The 23,782-nt window shown below is 38.1% G+C and overlaps 1 long non-coding RNA gene across 1 annotated transcript in view; it reads left to right on the forward strand.

The window, feature by feature from the left end:
• Positions 1 to 23,782, forward strand: part of LOC116756860 — a 91,728-nt gene that overhangs the window by 62,257 nt on the left and 5,689 nt on the right. Inside the window, exons 2-3 of the long non-coding RNA XR_004350767.1 lie at positions 4,811 to 4,957; positions 9,058 to 9,306. This is a non-coding gene — a long non-coding RNA (uncharacterized LOC116756860). The remainder of the gene's footprint in view (positions 1 to 4,810; positions 4,958 to 9,057; positions 9,307 to 23,782) is intronic.

The raw sequence follows: 23,782 nt of genomic DNA on the forward strand, positions 1-23,782 counted from the left end.
AAACTACTGGAGCTCATCAGTGAATTTGGTAAAGTAGCAGGATACAAAATTAATGTACAAAAATATCTGGCATTCCTATGCACTAGTGATGAAAAATCTGAAAGTGAAATTAAGAAAACACTCTTATTTACCATTGCAACAAAAAGAATAAAATATCTAGGAATAAACCTACCTAAGGAGACAAAAGACCTGTATGCAGAAAATTATAAGACACTGATGAAAGAAATTAAAGATGATACAAATAGATGGAGAGATATACCATGTTCTTGGATTGGAAGAATCAACATTGTGAAACTGACTCTACTACCCAAAGCAATCTACAGATTCAATGCAATCCCTATCAAACTACCACTGGCATTTTTCACAAAACTAGAACAAAAAAATTCACAATTTGTACGGAAACACAAAAGACCCTGAGTGGCCAAAGCAATCTTGAGAATGAAAAATGGAGCTGGAGGAATCAGGCTCCCTGACTTCAGACTATACTACAAAACCACACTAATCAAGACAATATGGTACTGGCACAAAAACAGAAATATAGATCAATAGAACAGGATAGAAAGCCCAGAGATAAACCCACACACATACAGCCACCTTATCTTTGATAAAAGAGACAAGAATATACAATGGAGGAAAGACAGCCTCTTCAATAAGTGGTGCTGGGAAAATTGGACAGCTACATGTAAAAGAATGAAATTAGAGCACTCCCTAACACTGTACACAAAAATAAATTCAACATGGATTAAAGACCTAAAGTAAGGCCAGACACTATCAAACTCTTAGAGGAAGACATAGGCAGAACACTCTATGACGTAAATCACAGCAAGATCCTTTTTGCCCCACCTCTTAGAGAAATGGAAATAAAAACAAAAATAAACAAATGGGACCTAATGAAACTTAAAAGCTTTTGCACAACAAAGGAAACCATAAATAATACAAATAGACATCCCTCGGAATGGGAGAAAATATTTGCAAACAAAGCAACTGACAAAGGATTAATCTCACAAATATACAAGCAGCTGATGCAGCTCAATATCAAAAAACAAACAACCCTATCCCAAAATGGGCAGAAGACCTAAATAGACATTTCTCCAAAGAAGATATACAGATTGCCAACAAACTCATGAAAGGATGCTCAACATCACTAACCATTAGAGAAATGCAAATCAAAACTACAATGATATATCATCTCACACCAGTCAGAATGGCCATCATCAAAAATCTACAAACAAATGCTGGAAAAGGTGTGGAGAAAAGGGAACTCTCTTTCACTGTTGGTGGGAATATAAATTGACTCAGCCACTATGGAGAACAGTATTGAGGCTCCTTAGAAACTAAAAATAGACCTGTCCCAGCAATACCAGTACTGGGATATACCCCAAGAAAACCATAATTCAAAAAGAGTCATGTACCACAATGTTCATTGCAGCTCTATTTACAATAGCCAGGACATGGAAGCAACTAAGTGTCCGTCGACAGATGAATGGATAATGCAGATGTGGAACATATATACAATGGAATATTACTCAGCCATAAAAAGAAATGAAATTTAGTTATTTGTAGTGGGGTGGATGGACCTAGAGTCTGTCATACAGAGTGAAGTTTCGTCAGAAAGAGAAAAACAAGTACTGTATGCTAACACATATACATGGAATCGAAAAAAAAAAAAGGTTATGAAGAGCCTAGCAGCACGACAGGAATAAAATAGACGTGGAGAATGGAATTGAGGACACAGGAAGGGGGAAGTGTAAGCTGGGTCAAAGTGAGAGAGTGACATGGACTCATATACACTACCAAACGTCAAATAGACAGCTAGTGCGAAGCAGCTGCATAGCACACGGAGATCAGATCAGTGCTTTGTGACCACCTAGAGAGGTGGTATAAGGAGGGTGGGAGGGAGATGTAAGAAGGAAGGGATATGGGGATATATGTATACGTATAGCTGATTCACTTTGTTATACGGCAGCAACTAAGACAACAATGTAAAGCAATTATACTCCAATATATTAAAAAATGAAAATAAAAATTAAAAAAATGAAAGCAGTGAACTCATACAGGTAGTAAAATGGTGTTTGCCCAATGTCGAGGTGTAGGGGAAATTGAGAGATGTTGATCAAAGGGTACAAACTTTCACTTACAAGATGAATAAAATTCTGAGGATCTAATATACAGCATGGTAACTATAGTTATCAACACTCTATTATACAATTAAAAGTTGCTGTAAGAGCAGAGCTTTAATGTTTGATTCCATTCCACCACAATAAAGTGGACATTGCAATAAGGTGAGTCACACCGATTTTTTGGTTTCTCAGTGCATATAAAAGTTAAGTTTATACCATACTGTAGTTTATTAAGTGTGCAATAGCATTGTCTAAAAAAGCAATGTACATACCTTAGTTAAAAAATATTCTAGAGCTTCCCTGGTGGCGCAGTGGTTGAGGGAGATTCAGGGGACATGGGTTTGTGCCCCAGAGTGGCTGGGCCCGTGAGCCATGGCCACTGATCCTGCGCGTCCGGAGCCTGTGCTCTGCAACGGGAGAGGCCACTACAGTGAGAGGCCCGCGTACTGAAAAAAAAAAAAAAAAAAAGAAATATTCTATTGCTAAAAGTGTTAACCATCATCTGAGCCTTCAGCAAGTTGTAATCTTTCTGCTGATACAGGGTTTTGCCTTGATGTTGATGGCTACTGGCTGATCAGTATGGTGGTTGCTGAAAGTTGTGGTGGCTGGGGCCATTTATTAAAATAAGACAACAATGAAGTTTGCTGCTTTGACTGACTCTTCTTTTCCTGAACAATTTCTCTGTAGCATGCAATGCTGTTTGATAACATTTTACCCACAGTAGAAGTTCTTTCAAATTGGAGACAACTAAGTTTACATAATGTTCTAAATCCTTTGTTGTCATTTCAACAGTCTTCACAGCAGCTTCACCAAGAGTAGTTTCCATCTTAAGAAACCACTTTCTTTGCTCATCCATAAGAAGCAACTCCCCATCTGCTCAATTATTATCATGAGATGGCAGCAGTTCAGTTACTTTTTCAGTTTCCACTTCTAGTTCTCTTGTTATTTCCACCACATCTGCAGTGCCTTCCTCCACTGAAATCTTGAACCCCTCAAATTCATCCTTGAGGGTTGGAATCAACTTCTTCCAAATTCCTGTTAATGTTGGTATTTTCACCTCTTCCCATGAATCATGAATGTTCTTCATGGCACCTAGAACGATGAGTCCTTTCCAGAAGGTTTTCAATTTACTTTGCCCAGATCCATTAGAGGAATCACTGCCTATGGCAGCTATAGCCTTACAAAATGTATATCATGGGTAATAAAACTTGAAAGTTGAAATTACTCCTTGATCCCTGGGCTGTAGAGTGGATGTTGTGTTAGCAGGTATGAAAACAACATGAATCTCATACATCTCCATCAGAGCTCTTGGGTGACCAGGTACATTGTCAATAAGCAGTAATATTTTAAAAGGAATCTTTTTTCTCTGAGCAGTAGGTCTCAATAGTGGGCTTAAAACAATAAACCATGTTGTAAACAGATTTGCTGCCCCCCAGGCTTTGCTGTTCCATTGGTAGAGCACAGGCAGAGTAGATTTAGCATAATTCCTAAGGGCCCTAGGATTTTCAGAATGGTAAGTGAGCATTAACCCCTAACAAGAGAGTCAGCCTGTCCTTTGAAGTTTTGAAGCCAGAAACTGACTTCTCCTCTCCAGCTATGGAAGTCCTAGATGACATCTTCTTCCAATAGAAGGCTGTTTCATCTACACTGAAAATCTGTTGTTTGCTTAGTGTAGCCACCTTCATTAATTTTCTTAGCTAGATATTCTGGATTACTTGCTGCTTCACCTTGGACTTTTATGTTATGGAGATGGCTTCTTTAAACTTCAGGAACCAACCTCTCTGCTCGCTTCATACTTTGTGCAGCTTCCTCACCTCTCTCAGCCTTCATAGATTGAAGAGAGTTACGGCCTTGCTCCGAATTAGGCTTTGGCTTAAGGGAATATTGTGGCAAGAATTACCATAATGTGACACAGAGGCAGAAAGTGAGCAAATGCTGTTGGAATAATCATGCCAATAGGCTTGCTAAACACAGAGTCCTCACAAACCTTCAATTTGTAAAAAACTCCGTATCTGTGAATCAAAACAAAGTGAAGCACAATAAAATGAGGTGCGCCTATATATCATTATATCTCAATAAAGTTGGAAAAAAATGAGATGCCCTTCAGGTAGTTCAAGGGAAATATTCTTTAAGTTAGAAGCCTATAAAAATAAAAGATAAGATGACAAACAATAGAAAATAATGAGATCACTGTATGGAAGGAATTACATGATTTGCATAATGGACCCAAGATAAATAAAACCATTAAAAAGCAGATTTAAAACAATGCTAATCACAACTGTATGAAAGTGTGAGGCTTATTCAAAAGCCAATTTGATGAGGTAAGCAACCAATTTTCTTTTTAACAAGAGACACCTTTTGCAGGTGTATAACAAGTGGGAACTAGTATCTGTCAACCACCTACTGTTTCTTAGGTTCTTTGTTAGCTATATTTTTATTGTCTCATTTAATCCCCCAAATAATGTGAACCAGATGTTATCTTTATTTTACAGAGGAGGAAACTGAGACATGGAGAAGTTAAATTACTTGCCAAAAATGGTAGTTGAGATTCAAATTCCCTGTGTATACATTTCCAAATAGAGTCTGGCTTGACCATGTGCTTGCTTTGGCCAATGGGATATTAGCAAGCGTGACATAAGCAGAGGCTTAATAACAAGTGCTTGTCCTTTGGGGGCTTGTCTTCTTGGCAGTGCTTCCTCTTGGAACCCTGAGACTACCCAAACAGACCATGTGGAGGAGAATGGAGGTGCCCAGAGGAGGATCAGAACCAAGACCCCAGACACATGGCCTCAGTTGGTCACAGATCACCATAACAAATAAAACAGCGTGATTACCTGGTATGTATGATGAAGACATTAGCACATATCACATATCTTCTCTCATCTCATGGTATCCATCTTCCAGGTTTTCTTAAGAATTCTTTTTTAACATATAGAAATACATAATGTACTATAACAATGATTCTCCTTCCCTGAGAACTTTGTAGAACCAATCTCTGTTGTAAAGGAGTATGAGGGCAGCATGATTTCTTCCCTTGTGATAGTGATTGTTTTCTTCTGTATTATGCTTGAATAGTTTTTCTTTATCCTTGATAATAGCCTAACTAGCATATAAAGAATAGTATACTTAGAATATAAATTGGTGTTGACTGCTTTGCATCAAGTTTACTTCAAGCACAGCATATTCCTTTAGTCTGCAGCATTTATTTTCTTCATTTCTGGGAAACTTTTCTTGTTCTATATTTTCAAATTTGTTTTTTCATTTCTGCTTTATTTGTTTAGTTCCTTACAACCCAATATTTTTATGGTAGATAGTTTTTATCTATCTTTATTATCTATTAGCTTCTCTCTAATCTCTTAGACTTTTCTTTCTTTCTCCTTCTCCTCTTTCTCCTTCACCTTCTTTTTGCATTTATTATTTCTAGCCTTTTCTCTGTGAGAAAAATTCCATATTCAGCAGACTTTTTTCTTTCCTTTGCTTTTTCTAATTTGTTTATTTTTTTCTCAATTTGGCCAAAATCGGTTTCTGTTTTTACAACTCGGGATCATGGCAGGAAACAGAATTCATCCTCCATGCTTAAAATTTAGAGGTATTAAGAAAAGGATTACTGTTGGGATGCGGATGAGGTTAAGAGAAAAAAGTCAAGGAACAGTAAGATCCCAGAGACTAACAACTGCTTAAAGATGCTCCCATCCCTAGGACTACTGCACAAGGGAAGGAAAGAGTGTTCCTGGAGTCCACTGACAGTGAACATGTGGAAGAGGGGATCCCTCCCATGTAAGCTAGAGTTGTGGAGGATCATGCATGGGAACAGGGGAGAGAGGGAAGAAATACCTAGGATTCTCCCTTCTCCCACCCTCTGACTTTCCTGCCCACCTGGAAGCCTGGGGGAATGGGAACAAGTTTCAGGGGTCAGCTTCCCCTGAACCAGAGCAAGGCAGAGAGGGGCAGAGAATGGTGGTACTGACAGTGGTGGGTGGGGAGTTGACCAATGAGAATGACCAGCACGTACTTGCCAATTTATGTTACTTTCTTAAAGGATCACAAAGATTTTAACTCTTCAACAAGTCTCAAATATTTACTCCTTCCCACTGGAGCATGTGTGTGTCTGCAAGTGCATGCACACACACACACACACGTACACACGTGTATGTGTTTATATGCACATGTGCGCATTTGCCAAGTTTCCACCTGTATCATCATGAAGCCTTGATCTTTCCAAATTTGAGGGAAGGTATAATCTTCAAAGCAGAAAACAGATGGTATCTTAGGGAATCTCTTCAAACAGTGAGTCCATTTCATTTCCAGAGTTCATCAGCTCTATTTTATTTAAAGAAAGAGAGAAGAGCCAAAGAATTTCATAGCCATAGAACAATGTTATCCACCCTCAATTATTTTTCTCAGATTGGCAGGTTTCCTTTTCATCTCATACTGTTGCTTTATTGATTTGTTTTTGAGCCACTAAAAAAAAAATGAATTTTTATTCTTATGAAATCTGTCTGTAGCCTGAAACAATTGTGAGATATTTCCTTCTCGTTTTAAGCTATAATTTATCAAGTGGGGCTCTTTTACTTCATGTTGAATATTTGTTTGTTCTTGCCATGCTATTATTTTCATCTTGATCATGCTCAGGTAATACTCCAGTGGTACAGTGTTGATGCCTTCTTCCTACCATGTGAGGAAGATTTGTTTTCCTCACATTTACAGGTGGTGGGCTGAGTATTTTACATTATATCCACTTTTCTATAGCCTGAGGGAATGTCAGGGTTAAGGGGCCAGCTCAGTGGAGGGGAACGTGTGCAATGTGCATTTTCTTTGAGTTCTTGGACTCTGTTCTCCCTCTTGAGTGTTTCTCACAGCTTGGCACCAGCTTGCTGTGTTCCAGTATAAGGAGACAGCCTTCCAGCTCTGTGTTTGGCAACCACTGTTAAAGAATGTTGGCATTGGATGGACCTAGAGATTATCATACTAAGTGAAGTCAGCCAGGCAGAGAAAGACAAATATGTAATATCACTTATATGTGGAATCTAAAAAAATGATACAAATGATCTTATTTACAAGACAGAGAAATACTCACAGACATAGAAAACAAACTTACGGTTACCAAAGGGGATAGAGGGAGAGGGGTGGGGGGAGATAAATTATGAGTCTGGGAGTAACGTACATACTGCTATATATAAAATAGGTAAACAACAAGGACCTACTGTATAGCACAGGGGACTATACTCAATATCTTGTAATAACCTATAGTAGAATAGAAAAGAATCTTAAAAAAATACATATGTCTTACTGAATCACTTTCTGTAGACTTGAAACTGACACAATATTGTAAATTAACTATACTTTAGTAAAAGTATTAATTAATTAAAAAACGTTAAAAGAATTTTGGCGTAAAGAACAGGTCAAGCATCACGGAATTAAATAAGTCAGCTTTCCTATGTGAAGTCAGAAGATGTTACATCTAGATAGAGTAGCGTGTTTCTCTGAGAAGATAAATCTTACTTGGCTCTCTTTAAATCTATTGTTGATAACTAGCAGCTACAAAATTTCATTCTGATGTTGGCTCTATGAATTAGAAGGAAGGGATGCCAACCAAGAAGTTGGGAAAGCCCATGAGCATCATTGTAAATAGAACCAAAAACCCAAATAAAGGAGTTGGGTGGAGATGTTTCTAAACAGTACAATGAGAAATGGGTCGGTGCAAGGAGCTAAGAAATAGCCTGTTTAATTCCATTTATTTTTCCATAAATTCCAGAAAGAAGTCCATGAAAAGTATTAAGCTACATAGTTTCTTACCACTACAATTTGGTCATGTTTTGTTCCCAGTTAGTAAAGAATCTTTAGAAAATATTAAAGGAGTTCTGTGTAAAGTGAATATACATTTGTTTCTTCATAGCATCTCTCTGGTGAACAGTCCCTGGAAGTTTTGGGGTAGCTTTATGGAAAGAGAGAATGGGGGGAGGGGGAGTGGGAAGTGGAAGAAGGAGACAGGATTATTAGTTATAAAAATGATGCAATCCTAGAGCTTCTGGTGGCCATCTTTGCCACTTTGAGGGGGAGAATCAACCCAGAGCAAAACAGAGATAGAGTGAGAAAGTCAAATCCTTGAAGACATCATTTGAGCACCAGGATCTAGCCGTGCCTGAAGTTTATTGCTTGAACTTCCCAGTTAGAAAGCTAGACAAGTCTTTCTTTCAACTATTTTGGGTAGGATTTCTGTTACTGAAAGAGTTCCTTTATTAATATATTATGTTCCCCAGAGTTCAGCGGGGAGGCAGAAATAGCTAGGCCTGCACTTTGGAAAAGAGGACCCTGTTGTGGGGGATGAATGTAGGCAATAAAGAAAGGGAGCACTTAGCAGCTGTGTGTGGGGGAAAAAAGACAAAGAACAAGCAATAACAACAAAACAGGAGAACTTAAGTCCCCAAGTGACCCCACTTGGAGGTAGGGCAATCTGATGATGACATTTTTTTTTTTTTTTTTTTTTTTTTGCGGTACGCGGGCCTCTCACTGTTGTGGCCTCTCCCGTTGCGGAGCAACAGGCTCCGGACGCGCAGGCTCAGTGGCCATGGCTCACGGGCCCAGCCGCTCCGCGGCATGTGGGATCCTCCCACACCGGGGCACGAACCCGTGTCCCCTGCATCGGCAGGCGGACTCTCAACCACTGCGCCACCAGGGAAGCCCTGATGATGACATTTTTTGTGCCAGTTGATTTGTCTGGTAAGCCCACATAGGTGACTATTCTTATCTTGTTTTTTGTGTTTTCCCCCCAAAATTCCTTCCTCATCAGTAGAGGACAGTGTCAGAGGGAGGGACCATTAGGAAGTGAGCATGGGGGGTGTTATTATTATGCTGTTTTTGTTAATTCTTACGAAAATTTGTAGTCATTTACAAATTTTGCTGTGTTGTAATTTTGTTATTACTCTTGTTTTTCCAGGAGACCAAAAGTTCTTTGGAAACGTGGATTATATCATGTCTTGCTTATCCCAGGACACCCAATGCTTGGTACAGTCCTGGACAACCCCAGCCATGGAACATTGAACATGTTTGTGGCAGAGACCCAAATCTTTATCTCAGGGTCGAAAGCAGTTGCCTTGGTCTGGTGGAAGTATCTTGCTCAGAGGAATGGCACAAGAATAGAAGACTCAGAAAAGTAAGGGTCCAAGGGCCAGCTTATGGCTTAAAGGTACCATTAAGCTTACCTGACCTACTTTGACATTGCTAAAAAATTATCTTCAGAGAGAAAAAAATACTACTGCAGCAATGTAGTATACTTCTGTTTTGTATCAACATTTAATATTGTGCTGATTTTGTGAATGACAAATGGTCTATTTTACAGTCACAAGTTTTCAAGCCATCACTTTATGACTATCAATATTTTGCCTTTTAAAATTCTCAGTAATAACGTATCATGGATATTCTAGGAAAATGTAAACTTTGGAGGTCAGAGAGAAACAACATTACTTCATTCTTTTTCTTGAATGAAAAGTTGTAAAGCATATTTCGAAACATTGTGATAAAAATCCCAAACGCAGTTGTAATTTTGCTTATCTGATTGTTTGGTTTAATGCAATCTTACTGAGCCAGCTGACCAGCTATTCAAAATTAGTCAGTAGTTTGGAAAAACATGACATCATCATTTGTGACAGCCTTAGACAAAGTTCTAAAGCAGGTGAATTTGTTCTTCAGAAAATGCCACCTTCTCTTTCTAACCTGATCCCGTTTGAAAGTGCTCTCTTTCTTCCACACTGACCCCATCTAAGGAAATAATCAAAATACTAAGCTGGTCATGTCACCTTTGATTGAAAGTGTTCTAATGGCCTTTGCCTCCTGGTCGCATAAAATCCAGCTTCCTCTGTAGGATAAACAAATTTTGTTTTTGTGATCTGGTCCTTCCCTATCTCAGGAATTTGCCAATGTATTTGATCCCTTCCTGAGTTCACTGTTGTTTCTTTTGTCCCACATTGTTGGAGGGCAAGGAGGTCTTTAAATAGCACTTCTTCCTCGCCCAAGTTTTCAGAACCAATTGAGAAATCAGACAAAAGTGTAAGGCATATGGGGACCAAAATATGACCTTTGTTACCAGTAGGATATTAGAAACATTCCCGTTGGTGGACAAGTGGGCTTCCAAATACCAGTTCCTAGAACTACCATCCCAGTAGATGGTCATACTAACTAAGGCATAGGCAGTGCTGGATGAGGGCAGGCCTCCCCACACATGGCCCCTATCTGCCCCACAAGGTACTACCCTGCAGGCAGCCTAGGTCCCAAGCAGAAGGGGAGAAGAAGGGGCTGGCCTACTTACATCCAGTCTCTCTTCTCAATTTTTCCAATCATGTTAACTCACTGTTCCTTGGAGGAGGACTGAGTGAGGCCAGGATGGGGTTGGGAGAGGAAGGCCAGGATTGTGATGCACATGGAGGACCCTCCATACAGTGTGAAACAAACTAAGTGGAGAAGACGCCTCACTCCAGAAAGATGGACTGACCTTCCAGCTTCACTTTTCTTATTGCCAAAGCACAGAGTTCCTTTAGTGAGGATTTGTGGATGGTGGAGCCTTTATTGCTTGTAAGTCTGAAAAATCTTTATTTTTCTCTAATTTTTAAAAGATTACCTAGTTTGGTGGTGGTTTAGAAGTTTCACAGATCTTCCTCAGTGGTGAGAAAGGCAAGGAAAAGTGCTAAGCTGGAATGGGGGCTCGGGGGCTCCAGGTGCTACCTTCCAGCCACAGCCATTTGGTCTTTACTTCTTTTACATATTGGGTTTCTGCATGATACTATTTTAAACAAAGATCCTGTCAATAGACAAAGTTTGAGAGATGTTATTGTAGACTAATCCTTATAAAAATAATAGTAGCAAACATGTAAATAGCACTAATATGCCAGGTACAACATTAAGTGATGTGTGTGTGTACAAACATATTAATTTATTTTTCAAAACAACCTGGTGAAATGATTGTGATATCCCTCTTTTATAGATGAGGAAATTGAGGCATTGAGAACTTAAATACCTTTACTGAAGTTACACATCTAATAAGAGGGTTACAGCTGGAATTCGACCCCAGTATTAGAGTGTACATTATATACGATGGCACCATTGTGAGTGGTAGAAAAGTTGGAATGAATCCAACATCTGAATACTGGGAGGGGAGAAAAAGAGCCTCTGTTTCCTTGCTTTCCTGCTCGGCTTTTCCTGTTCCACCACGCCACAGTTCAGGGTGGCTGCTTACACCTGTGCACAGTTGATGCTGACTCTGGTCAACCCCTTGCTCACTGCTGCTGATTTAGTGGAGATGATTCCAGCCTCAGATTTTCAACATCCCACTTGACTTTACCAGTTGGATGACTCACAAAGCTTCTTGAACTTAGGAAGTCCCAAACAGACCTTGTGATTCCACACCCCACAAACCTGTTCTCCCTACACCCATTTGTTTTCAATAAATAGCATCATCTTTTGTCAGCAGCTCGAGCCAGAAACTTATTCGTCATCTTTATTTTTTTTAATCTTATTCGGAGTTCAATTGCTTCACAATACTGTGCTACTTTCTGTTGTACACCAAAGTGAATCAGCCATATGCATACACATGTCCCCATATCCCCTCCTCTTGAGCCTCCCTCCCACCCTCCCTATCCCCCCCACCGCCCCCGCTCTAGGTCATAACAGAGCACCCAGCTGATCTCCCCGTGCTATGCTGCTGCTTCCCACTAGCTATTTTACATTTGGTAGTGTATATATGCCGATACTACTCTCACTTTGCCCCAGCTTCCCCTCCCACCCCATGTCCTCAAGTCCATTCTCTATGTCTACATCTGTATTCCTGCCCTGAAACTAGGTTCATCAGTACCTTTTTTTTTTTTCTTAGATTCCATATATATGTGTTAGCATACGGTATTTTTTTTTTCTTTCTGAGTTACTTCACTCTGTATGACAGATTTTGGGTCCATCCACCTCACTACTAATAACTTAATTTCATTTCTTTTTATGGCTAAGATTCCATTATATATATGTGTCTCATTTTCTTTATCCATTCATCTGTCCATGGACATTTAGGTTGCTTCCAAGTCCTGGCTACTGTATATGGTGCTGCAATTAACATTGTGGTGCATGTCTTTGTTTTTTTTCCATTATTAAAAAAAAATTTTTTTTCTTTTATTTATTTTTTTATACAGCAGGTTCTTATTAGTCATCCATTTTATACACATCAGTGTATGCATGTCAATCCCAATTGCCCAATTCATCACACCCCCACCCCCACCCCCTGCCACTTCCCCCCCTTGGTGTCCATATGTTTGTTCTCTACATGTGTATCTCAGTTTCTGCCCTGCAGACTGGTTCATCTGTACCATTTTTCTAGGTTCCACATACATGCATTAATATACGATATTTGTTTTTCTCTTTCTGACTTACTTCACTCTGTATGACAGTCTCTAGATCCATCCACATCTCTACAAATGACCCAATTTCATTCATTTTTATGGCTGAGTAATATTCCATTGTATATATATACCACATCTTCTTTATCCATTCGTCTGTCAATGGGCATTTAGGTTGCTTCCATGAGGTGGATATTGTAAATAGTGCTGCAATGAACATTGGGGTGTGTGTGTCTTTTTGAATTATGATTTTCTATGGGTATATGCCCAATAGTGGGATTTCTGGGTCTTATGGTAGTTGTATTTTTAGTTTTTTACAGACACTCCATATGGTTTTCCATAGTGGCTGTATCAATTTAGATTCCCACCAACAATGCAAGAGGGTTCCCTTTTCTCCACACCCTCTCAAGCATTTGTTTGTAGATTTTCTGATGATGCCCATTCTGACGGGTGTGAGGTGATACCTCATTGTAGTTTTGATTTGCATTTCTCTGATAATTAGTGATGTTGAGTAGCTTTTCATGTGCTTCTTGGCCACCTGTTTGTCTTCTTTGGAGAAATGTCTATTTAGGTCTTCTGCCCATTTTTGGATTGCGTTGTTTGTTTTTTTGATATTGAGCTGCATGAGCTGCTTGTAAATTTTGGAGATTAATCCTTTGTCAGTTCCTTCATTTGCAAATATTTTCTCCCATTCTGAGGGTTGTCTTTTGGTCTTGTTTATGGTTTCCTTTGCTGTGCAAAAGCTTTGAAGTTTCATTAGGTCCCATTTGTTTATTTTTGTTTTTACTTCCATTACTATAGGAGGTGGATCAAAAAAGATCTTGCTGTGATTTATGTCAAAAAGTGTTCTTCCTAAAAAAAAAAAAAAGTGTTCTTCCTATGTTTTCCTCTAAGATTTTTATAGTGTCCAGTCTTACGTTTAGGCCTCTAATCTATTTTGAGTTTATTTTTGTGTATGGTGTTAGGGAGTGTTCTAATTTCATTCCTTTATATGTAGCTGTCCAGTTTTCCCAGCACCACTTATTGAAGAGGCTGCCTTTTCTCCATTGTATATTCTTGCCTCCTTTGTCATAGATTAGTTAACCACAGGTGCGTGGGTTTATCTCTGGACTTTCTATCTTGTTCCATTGATCTATAGTTCTGAATTTGTGCCAGTACCATATTGTCTTGATTACTGTAGCTTTGTACTATAGTCTGAAGTCAGGGAGCCTGATTCCTCCAGCTCCATTTTTCATTCTCAAGATTGCTTTGGCCACTCGGGGTCTTTTGTGTTTCCATACAAATTGTGAAATTTTTTGTTCTAGTTTTGTGAAAAATGCCAGTGGTAGTTTGATAGGGATTGCATTGAATGTGTAGATTGCTTTGGGTAGTAGAGTCATTTTCACAATGTTGATTCTTCCAATCCAAGAACATGGTATATCTCTCCATCTATTTGTATCATCTTTAATTTCTTTCATCAGTGTCTTATAATTTTCTGCATACAGGTCTTTGGTCTCCTTAGGTAGGTTTATTCCTAGGTATTTTATTCTTTTTGTTGCAATGGTAAATGGGACTGTTTCCTTAATTTCTGTTTCAGATTTTTCATCATTAGTGTATAGGAATGCCAGAGATTTCTGTGCATTAATTCTGTATCCTGCAACTTTACCAAATTCATTGATTATCTCTAGTAGTTTTCTAGTGGCATCTTTAGGATTCTCTATGTATATAGTATCATGTCACCTGCAAACAGTGACAGTTTTATTTCTTCTTTTAAATTTGTATTCCTTTAATTTCTTTTTCTTCTCTGATTGCCATGGCTAGGACTTCCAAAACTATGTTGAATAAGAGTGGTGAGAGTGGACGTCCTTGTCTTGTTCCTGATCTTAGAGGAAATGCTTTCAGTTTTTCCCCATTGAGAATGATGTTTGCTGTGGGTTTCTCGTATATGGCCTTTATTATGATGAGGTAGGCTCCCTCTATGCCCACTTTCTGGAGAGTTTTTATCATAAATCTGTGTTGAATTTTGTCAAAAGATTTTTCTGCATCTATTGAGGTGATTATGTGGTTTTTCTTCTTCAACTTGTTAATATGGTGTATCACATTGTTTAATTTGCATACATTGACGAATTCTTGCATCCCTGGGATAAATCCCACTTGATCATGCTGTATGGTCCTTTTAGTGTGTTGTTGGATTCTGTTTGCTAGCATTTTGTTGATGATCTTTGCATCTATATTCATCAGTGATATTGGTATGTCATTTTCTTTTTTTGTAGTATCTGTGTCTGGTTTTGGTATCAGGGTGATGGTGGCCTCATAGAATGAGTTTGGGAGTGTTCCTTCCTCTGCAATTTTTGGGAAGAATTTGAGAAGGATGGGTGTTAACTCTTCTCCAAATGTTTGATAGAATTCACCTGTGAAACCATCTGGTCCTTGACTTTTGTTTGTTGGAAGATTTTTAATCACAGTTTCAATTTCATTACTTGTGATTGGTCTGTTCATATTTTCTGTTTCTTCCTGGTTCAGTCTTGGAAGGTTATACTGTTCTAAGAATTTGTCCACTTCTTCCAGGTTCTCCATTTTATTGGCATAGAGTTGCTTGTAGTAGTCTCTTAGGATGCTTTGTATTTCTGCGGTGTCGTAACTTCTCCTTTTTCATTTCTAATTTTATTCATTTGAGTCCTCTCCCTCTTTTTCCTGAAGAGTCTGGCTAATGGTTTATCAATTTTGTTTAGCTTCTCAAAGAACCAGCTTTTAGTTTTATTGATCTTTGCTATTGTTTTCTTTGTTTCTATTTCATTTATTTCTGCTTTGATCTTTATGATTTCTTTCCTTCTGCTAACTTTGGGTTTTGTTTGTTTTTCTTTCTCTAGTTCCATTAGGTATAAGGTTGGATTGTTTATTTGAGATTTTTCTTCTTTCTTGAGGTAGGCTTGTATAGCTATAAACTTCCCTCTTAGAACTGCATTTGCTGCATCCCATAGGTTTTGGATCATCATGTTTTCATTGTCATTTGTCTCTAGTTATTTTTTCATTTCCTCTTTGATTTCTTCAGTGACCTCTTGGTTATTTAGTAAAGTATTGTTTAGCCTCCATGTGTTTCTGTTTTTTACGGTTTTTTTCCCTGTAATTGATTTCTAATCTCATAGCATTGTGGTCAGAAAAGACGCTTGGTATGATTTCAATTTTCTTAAATTTACTGAGGCTTGATTTATGACCCAGAGTGTGGTCTATCCTGGAGAATGTTCCGTGCGCACTTGAGAAAAACGTGTAATCTGCTGTTTTTGGATGGAATGTCCTATAAATATCAACTAAATCTATCTGGTCTATTGTGCCATTTAAAGCATGTGTTTCCTTATTAATTTTCTGTTTGGATAATCTGTCCATTGGTGTAAGTGAGGTGTTAAAGTCCCCCACTATTTTTGTGTTCTGTCGATTTCCTGTTTTATAGCTCTAAGCATTTGCTTATGTATTGAGGTGCTCCTATGTTGGGTGCATATATACTTATAATTGCTATATTTTCTTCTTGGATTGATCCCTTGATCATTATGTAATGTCCTTCCTTGTCTCTTGTAACATTCTTTATTTTAAAGTCTATTTTATCTGATATAAGTATTGCTACTCCAGCTTCCTTGTGATATCCATTTTCATGGAATATCTTTTTCCATCCCCTCGCTTTCATTCTGTATGTGTCCCTAGGTCTGAATTGGGTCTCTTGTTGACAGCACATATATGGGTCTTTTTGTATCCATTCAGCAAGCTTGTGTCTTTTGGTTGGAGCATTTAATCCATTCACATTTAAGGTAATTTTCGATATGTATGTTCCTGTTACCATTTTCTTAATTGTTTTTGGTTTGCTTTTGGAGGTCCTTTTCTTCTCTTGTGTTTCCCACTTACAGAAGTTCCTTTAGCATTTGTTGTAGAGCTGGTTTGGTGGTGCTGAATTCTCTTAGCTTTTGCTTGTCTCTAAAGATTTTGATTTCTCCATCGAATCTGAATGAAATCCTTGCTGGGTAGAGTAATCTTAGTTTTAATTTCTTCCCTTTCATCACTTTAAGTATATCATGCCACTCCCTTCTGGTTGTAGTGTTTCTGCTAAGAAATCAGCTGTTAACCTTATGGGAGTTTCCTTGTATATTATTTGTCGTTTTTCCCTTGCTGCTTTCAATAATTTTTCTTTGTCTTTAAATTTTGCCAATTTGATTACTATGTGTCTCGGCGTGTTTCTTCTTGGGTTTATCTCTCTCTTCCTGGACTTGGGTGGCTATTTCCTTTCCCATGTTAGGGAAGTTTTCAACTATAATCTCTTCCAATATTTTCTCTGATCCTTTCTCTCTCTCTTCTCCTTCTGGGACCCCTATAATGCGAATGTTGTTGAGTTTAATGTTGTCCCGGAGGTCTCTTGGGCTGTCTTCATTTCTTTTCATTCTTTTGTCTTTATTCTGTTCCGCAGCAGCGAATTCCACCCTTCTGTCTTCCAGGTCACTTCTCCGTCCTTCTGCCTCAGTTATTCTGCTATTGATTCCTTCAAGTGTATTTTTCATTTCAGTTATTGTATTGTTCATCTCTGTTTGTTTGTTCTTTAATTCTTCTAGATCTTTGTGAAACGTGTCTTGCATCTTCTCGATCTTTGCCTCCATTCTTTTTCCGAGGTCCTGAATCATCTTCAGTATCATTATTCTGAATTCTCTTTCTGGAAGGTTGCCTACTTCCACTTCATTTAGTTGTTTCTCTGGGGATTTATCTTGTTTCTTCATCTGGTACATAGTCCTCTGCCTTTTCATCTTGTCTCTTTTTCTGTGAATGTGGTTTTTGTTCCACAGGCTGCAGGCTTGTGGTTCTTCTTGCTTCTGCTCTCTGCCCTGTGGTGGATGAGGCTATCTAAGAGGCTTGTGCAAGTTTCCTGATGGGAAGGACTCTGCATGTCTCTTTTGGAATTATGGTTTTCTCAGGATATATGCCCAGTAGTGGGATTGCTGCATTATATGGTAATTGTATTTTAGTTTTTTAAGGAAACTCCATACTGTTCTCCATAGTGGCTGTATCAATTTACATTCCCACCAACAGTGCAGGAGGGTTCCCTTTTCTCCACACCCTCTCCAGCATTTATTGTTTGTAGATTGTTTTGATAATGGTCATTCTGACCAGAGTGAGGTGATACCTCATTGTAGTTTTGATTTGCATTTCTCTGATAATTAGTGATGTTGAGCATCTTTTCATGTGCCGCTTAGTCATCTGTATGTCTTCCTTGGTGAAATGTCTATTTAGGTCTTCTGCCATTTTTTAATTGGATTCTTTGTGTTTTTGATATTGAGCTCTATTAGCTGTTTGTATATTTTGGAGATTAATCCTTTGTCTCTTGTTTCATTTGCAAATATTTTCTCCCATTCTGAGGGTTGTCTTTTTGTCTTGTTTATGGTTTTCTTTGCTGTGCAAAAGCTTTTAAGTTTCATTAGGTCCCATTTGTTTATTTTTGTTTTTATTTCTGTTACTCTAGGAGATGGGTCAAAAAAGGTGTTGCTGTGGTTTATGTCAAAGAGTGTTTTTCCCATGTTTTCCTCTAAGAGTTTTATAGTGTCTGGTCTTACTTTTAGTTTTTTAATCCATTTGGAGTTTATTTTTATGTATGGTGTTAGGTAGTGTTCTAATTTCATTCTTTTAAATGTAGCTGTCCAGTTTTCCCAACACCAATTATTCAGGAGGTCGTCTTTTCTCCATTGTGTGTCCTTGCCTCCTTTCTCGTAAATTAGGTGACCATATGTGTGTGAGTTTATCTCTGGGCATTCTATCCTGTACCATTGATCTATATTTCTTGATTACTGTAGCCTTGTGGTATAGTTTGAAGTCAGGGAGACTTATTCCTCCAAGTCCTTTTTTCTTCCTCAAGATTGCTTTGCCTTTTCAGGGTCTTTTGTGTTTCCACTAGAATTGTAAAATTTTTTGTTGTAAATCTGTGAAGTATGCCATTGGTAGTTTGATAGGGATTGCATTGACTCTGTGGAGTGCGTTGGGTAGTATAGTCGTTTACACAATATTGATCCTTCCAATCCAAGAACATGGTATATTTCTCCATCTGTTTATGTCTTCTTTGATTTCTTTCATCAGTGTTTTATACTTTTCTGAGTACAAGTCTTTCGCCTCCTTAGGCAGATTTATTCCTAGGTATTTTATTCTTTGTGTTGCAGTGATAAATGGGAGTGTTTTCTTAATTTCTCTTCCTGATCTTTCATTGTTAGTGTATAGGAATTCCAGAGATTTCTGTGCATTGATTTTGTATCCTGCCACCTTACCAAATTCATTGATTACTTCTCGTAATTTCCTGGTGTCATCTTTAGGATTTTCTCTGTATTGTATCATGTCATCTGGAAACAGTGACAGTTTTACTTCTTCTTTTCCAATTTGTATTCCTTTTAGTTCTTCTTTTCTGATTGCCATGGCTAGGACTTCCAAAACTATGTTGAATAATAATGGTGAGAGTGGATATCGTTGTCTTGTTCCTGATCTTAGTGGAAATGCTTTCAGTTTCTCACCACTGAGTAGGATGCTTGCTGTGGGTTTGTATATGGCCTTTATTATGCTATGCCCATTTTCTAGGGAGTTTTTATCATAAATGTATGTTGAATTTTGTCAAAAGCTTTTTCTGCATCCATTGAGATGATCACATGATTTTTATTCCTTAATTTGTTAATGTTGTGTATCACATTGATTGATTTGCATACACTGAAGATTCCTTGCATCCCTGGGATAAATCCCACTTGATCATGGTGTATGATCCTTTTTATGTGTTGTTGGTTCTGTTTGCTAGTATTTTGTTCAGGATTTTTGCATCTATGTTCATCAGTGATATTGGTGTATAATTTTCTCTTTTTCTGATATCTTTTTCTAGTTTGGTTACCAGGGTGATGGTGGCCTCATAGAATGAATTTGGGAATGGTTCTCCTGCAATTTTTTGGAAGAGTTTGAGAAAGATAGGTGCTAGCTCTTCTCTACATGTTTTATAGAATTTGCCTGTGAAGCCATTGTGTTCTGGACTTTTGTTTGTTGGAAGATTTTTAGTTACGGTTTCAATTTCATTACTTGCTGTAGGTCTGTTTTTATTTTCTAATTCTTCCTGGTTCAGTATAGGAAAATTGTATGTTTCCAAGAATTTGTCTGTTTCTTCATGGTTGTCCATTTTATTGGCATATAGTTGTTTGTAGTAGTCTCTTATAATCCTTTGTTTCTGTGGTGTCGGTTGTGACTTCTCCTTTTTCATTTCTGATTTTATTGATTTGCGTCCTCTCCCTTTTGTTCTTTATTAGTCTGCTAAGGATTTATCAATTTTGTTTCTCTTCTTAAAGAGCCAGCTTTTAGTTTTATTTCTTTGCTATTGTTTTCTTTGTTTCTATTTCATTTATTTCTGCTCTGATTTTTATGATTTCTGTCCTTCCACTGATGCTGGGCTTTCTTTGTTCATCTCTCTCTAGTTGTTTTAAGTGTCGGGTTAGATTGTTTATTTGAGATTTTTCTTGTTTCTTGAGGTGAGATTGAATTGCTATAAACTTCCCTCTTAGAACTGCATTTGGTACATCCCATAGGTTTTGGGTTGTCATGTTTTCGTTGTCATTTGTTTCTATGTATTTTAAAATTTCTTCTTTGATTTCTTTAGTGATCTCTTCTTTATTTAGTAGTGCACTGTTTAGCCTCCATGTATTTGTGTTTTTTACAGTTTTTTCCCTATAGTTGATTTCCAGTCTCATAGCGTGTGGTCATAAAAGATGCTTGATACGATTTCAATTTTCTTAAATTTTCCAAAGCTTGATTTGTGACCCAAGGTGTGATCTATCCTGGAGAATGTTCCATGTGCACTTGAGGAGAAAGTGTATTCTGCCACACTTTTGCGTGGAATGTCCTATAAATATCAATTAAAGCCATCTGGTCTGTTGTGTCATATAAATATTGTGTCTCCTTATTAACTTTTGGTTTGGATGATCTATCCATTGGTGTAAGTGGGATGTTAAAGTCCCCTACTATTATTGTGTTACTGTTGATTTCTCTTTCATAGCTGTTAGCATTTGCCTTATGTATTGAGGTGCTCCTATTATGGGTGCATAAACACTTATAATTTTTATATCTTCTTGGATTGATCCTTTGATCGTTATGTAGTGTCCTTCTTTGTCTCTTGTAATAGTCTTTATTTGAAAGTCTATTTTATCTGATACGAGTATTGCTACTCCAGCTTCCTTTTGATTTCCATTTGCATCAAATATCTTTTTCCATCCCCTCACTTTCAGTCTGTATGCGTCCCTAGGTCTGAAGTGGGTCTCTTGTAGACAGCATACATAGGGGTCTTGTTTTTGTGTCCATTCAGCCAGTCTATGTCTTTTGGTTGGGGTATTTAATCCATTTACATTCAAGGTTATTATCGATATGTATGTTCCTATTACCATTTTCTTCATTGTTTTGGGTTTGTTTTTGTGGGCCTTTTTCTTCTCTTGTGTTTCCAGCCTAGAGAACTTTCTTTAGCATTTGTTGTAAAGCTGGTTTGGTGGTGCTGAATTCTCTTAGCTTTTGCTTGTCTGAAAAGCTTTTGATTTCTTTGTCGTATCTGAATGAGATCGTTGCTGGGTAGAGTAATCTTGGTTGTCGGTTTTTCTCTTTCATCACTTTAAGTATTTCCTGCCACTCCCTTCCGGCCTGCAGAGTTTCTGCTGAAAAATCAGCTGATAACCTTCTGGGGATTCCTTTGTATGTTATTTGTTGCTTTTCCCTTGCTGCTTTTAATATTTTTTCTTTGAATTTAATTTTTGTTAGTTTGATTAATATGTGTCTTGGTGTGTTTTTCCTAGGGTTTATCCTGTATCAGACTCTCTATGCTTCCTGGACTTGGATGACAATTTCCTTTCCCATGTTAGGGAAGTTTTGGACTATAATCTCTTCAAATATTTTCTCAGTCCCTTCCTTTTTCTCTTTTTCCTCTGGCACCCCTATAATTCGAATGTTGGTGCATTTAATGTTGTCCCAGAGGTCTCTGAGATTGTCTTCAATTCTTTTCATTCTTTTTTCTTTATTCAGCTCCTCGGCAGTTGTTTCCACCATTTTTTCTTCCAGCTCATTTATTTGTTCTTCTGCCTCAGTTATGCTGTTATTGATTCTTTCTAGTGTATTTTTCATTTCAGTTATTGTGTTCGTCACATCTGTTTGTTTGTTCTTTAGTTCTTCTAGATCTTTGATAAACATTTCTTGTATTTTTCTCAATTCTTGCCTTCATTCTATCTCCAAGATTCAGGATCATCTTTACTATCATTACTCTGAATTCTTTTTCAGGTAGATTGCCTAATTCCTCTTCATTTATTTGGTCTTATAGGTTTTTACCTTACTCTTTCATCTGTGACATATTATTTTGCTGTCTCTTTTTTTTTTTTTTTTTTAAATGAGTGGGATTGTGTTCCTCTTTTACTGGTTGTTTGGCCTGGGGCTTCCAACACTGGAGTTTGTTGGCTGTTGCGTAGAGCTGGGTCTTGGTGCTGAGATGAGGACCTATGTGAGACCTCACTACGATGAATATTCCCTGGAGTCAGAGGTTCTCTGTTAGTCCAGTGGTTTGGACTTGGAGCTCCCACCACAGGAGCTTTAGCCCTACCCCAAGCTCATGAACCAAGATACTGCATGCCGCATGGGGTGGTGGTTCACTTGAGCGTTCCTCCCCTCACCTTGGGCATCAGGGTCTCCCACCAGCAGCTGGCAGGTGCCATAGTTGTGGAGAGATGCTAACTCGGCATCTTCCCACACCGCCATCTTGACTCCGCCCTCTATTCTTCATCTTTAATTCCACTCCTCACCTCCCACATCCAGCCCAGTAGCAAGTCTTTTTTTTTTTAAGCATCTTTATTGGAGTATAATTGCTTTCAATGGTTTGTTAGTTTCTGCTTCATAACAAAGTGTATCAGCTATACATATGCATATATCCCCATATCTCCTCCCTCTTGCATCTCCCTCCCACCCTACCTTATCCCACCCCTCTACATGGTCACAAAGCACCAAGCTGATCTCCCTATGCTATGCAGCTGCTTCCCACTAGCTATCTATTTTACATTTGGTAGTATATATAAGTCCATGCCACTTTCTCACTTTGTCCCAGCTTACCCTTCCCCCTCCCCGTGTCCTCAAGTCCATTCTCTATGTCTGTGTCTTTATTCCTGTCCTGCCCCTAGGTTCTTCAGAACCTTTTTTTTCTTTCTTTTTTTTAGATTCCATATATATGTGTTAGCATACAGTATTTGTTTTTCCCTTTCTCACTTACTTCCCTCTGTATGACAGACTCTACGTCCATCCACCTCACTACAAATAACTCAATTTCGTTTATTTTTCTGGCTGAGTAATATTCCATTGTATATATGCGCCACATCTTCTTTATCCATTCATCTGTTAATGGACACTTAGGTTGCTTCCATGTCCTGGCTATTGTAAATAGTGCTGCAATGAACATTGTGGTACATGACTCTTTTCGAATTACGGTTTTCTCAGGGTATATGCTTGGTAGTGGGATTGCTGGGTCATATGGTAGTTCCATTTTTAGTTTTTTAAGGAAACTCCGTACTATTCTCCATAATGGCTGTATCAATTTATATTCCCACCAACAGTGCAAGAGAGTTCCCTTTTCTCCACACCTTTTCCAGCATTTATTGTTTGTAGATTTTTTGATGATGGCCATTCTGACTGGTGTGAGGTGAAACCACATTGTAGTTTTGAATTGCATTTCTCTAATGGTTAGTGATGTTGAGCATCCTTTCATGCATTTGTTGGCAATCTGTATATCTTCTTTGGAGAAATGTCTATTTAGGTCTTCTGCCCATTTTTGGATTGGGTTGTTTGTTTTTTGATATTGAGTTGCATGAGCTGTTTGTAAATTAATCCTTTGTCAGTTGCTTCATTTGCAAATATTTTCTCCCACTCTGAGGGTTGTCTTTTGGTCTTGTTTATGGTTTGCTTTGCTGTACAAAAGCTTTGAAGTTTCATTAGGTCCCATTTGTTTATTTTTGTTTTTATTTCCATTTCTCTAGGAGGTGGGTCAAAAAGGATCTTGCTGTGATTTATGTCATAGAGTGTCTGCCTATGTTTTACTCTAAGAGTTTTATATTGTCTGACCTTACATTTAGGTCTTTAATCCATTTTGAGTTTATTTTTGTGTATGGTCTTAGGGAGTGCTCTAATTTCTTTCTTTTACATGTAGCTGTCCAGTTTTCTCAGTATCGCTTCTTGAAGAGGCTGTCTTTTCTCCATTGTATATTCTTGCCTCCTTTTTGAAAAATAAGCTGACCGTATGTGTGTGAG

This window comes from Phocoena sinus, chromosome 7, assembly GCF_008692025.1.
Source record: "Phocoena sinus isolate mPhoSin1 chromosome 7, mPhoSin1.pri, whole genome shotgun sequence".
NCBI classification, from domain to species: Eukaryota; Metazoa; Chordata; class Mammalia; order Artiodactyla; family Phocoenidae; genus Phocoena; species Phocoena sinus.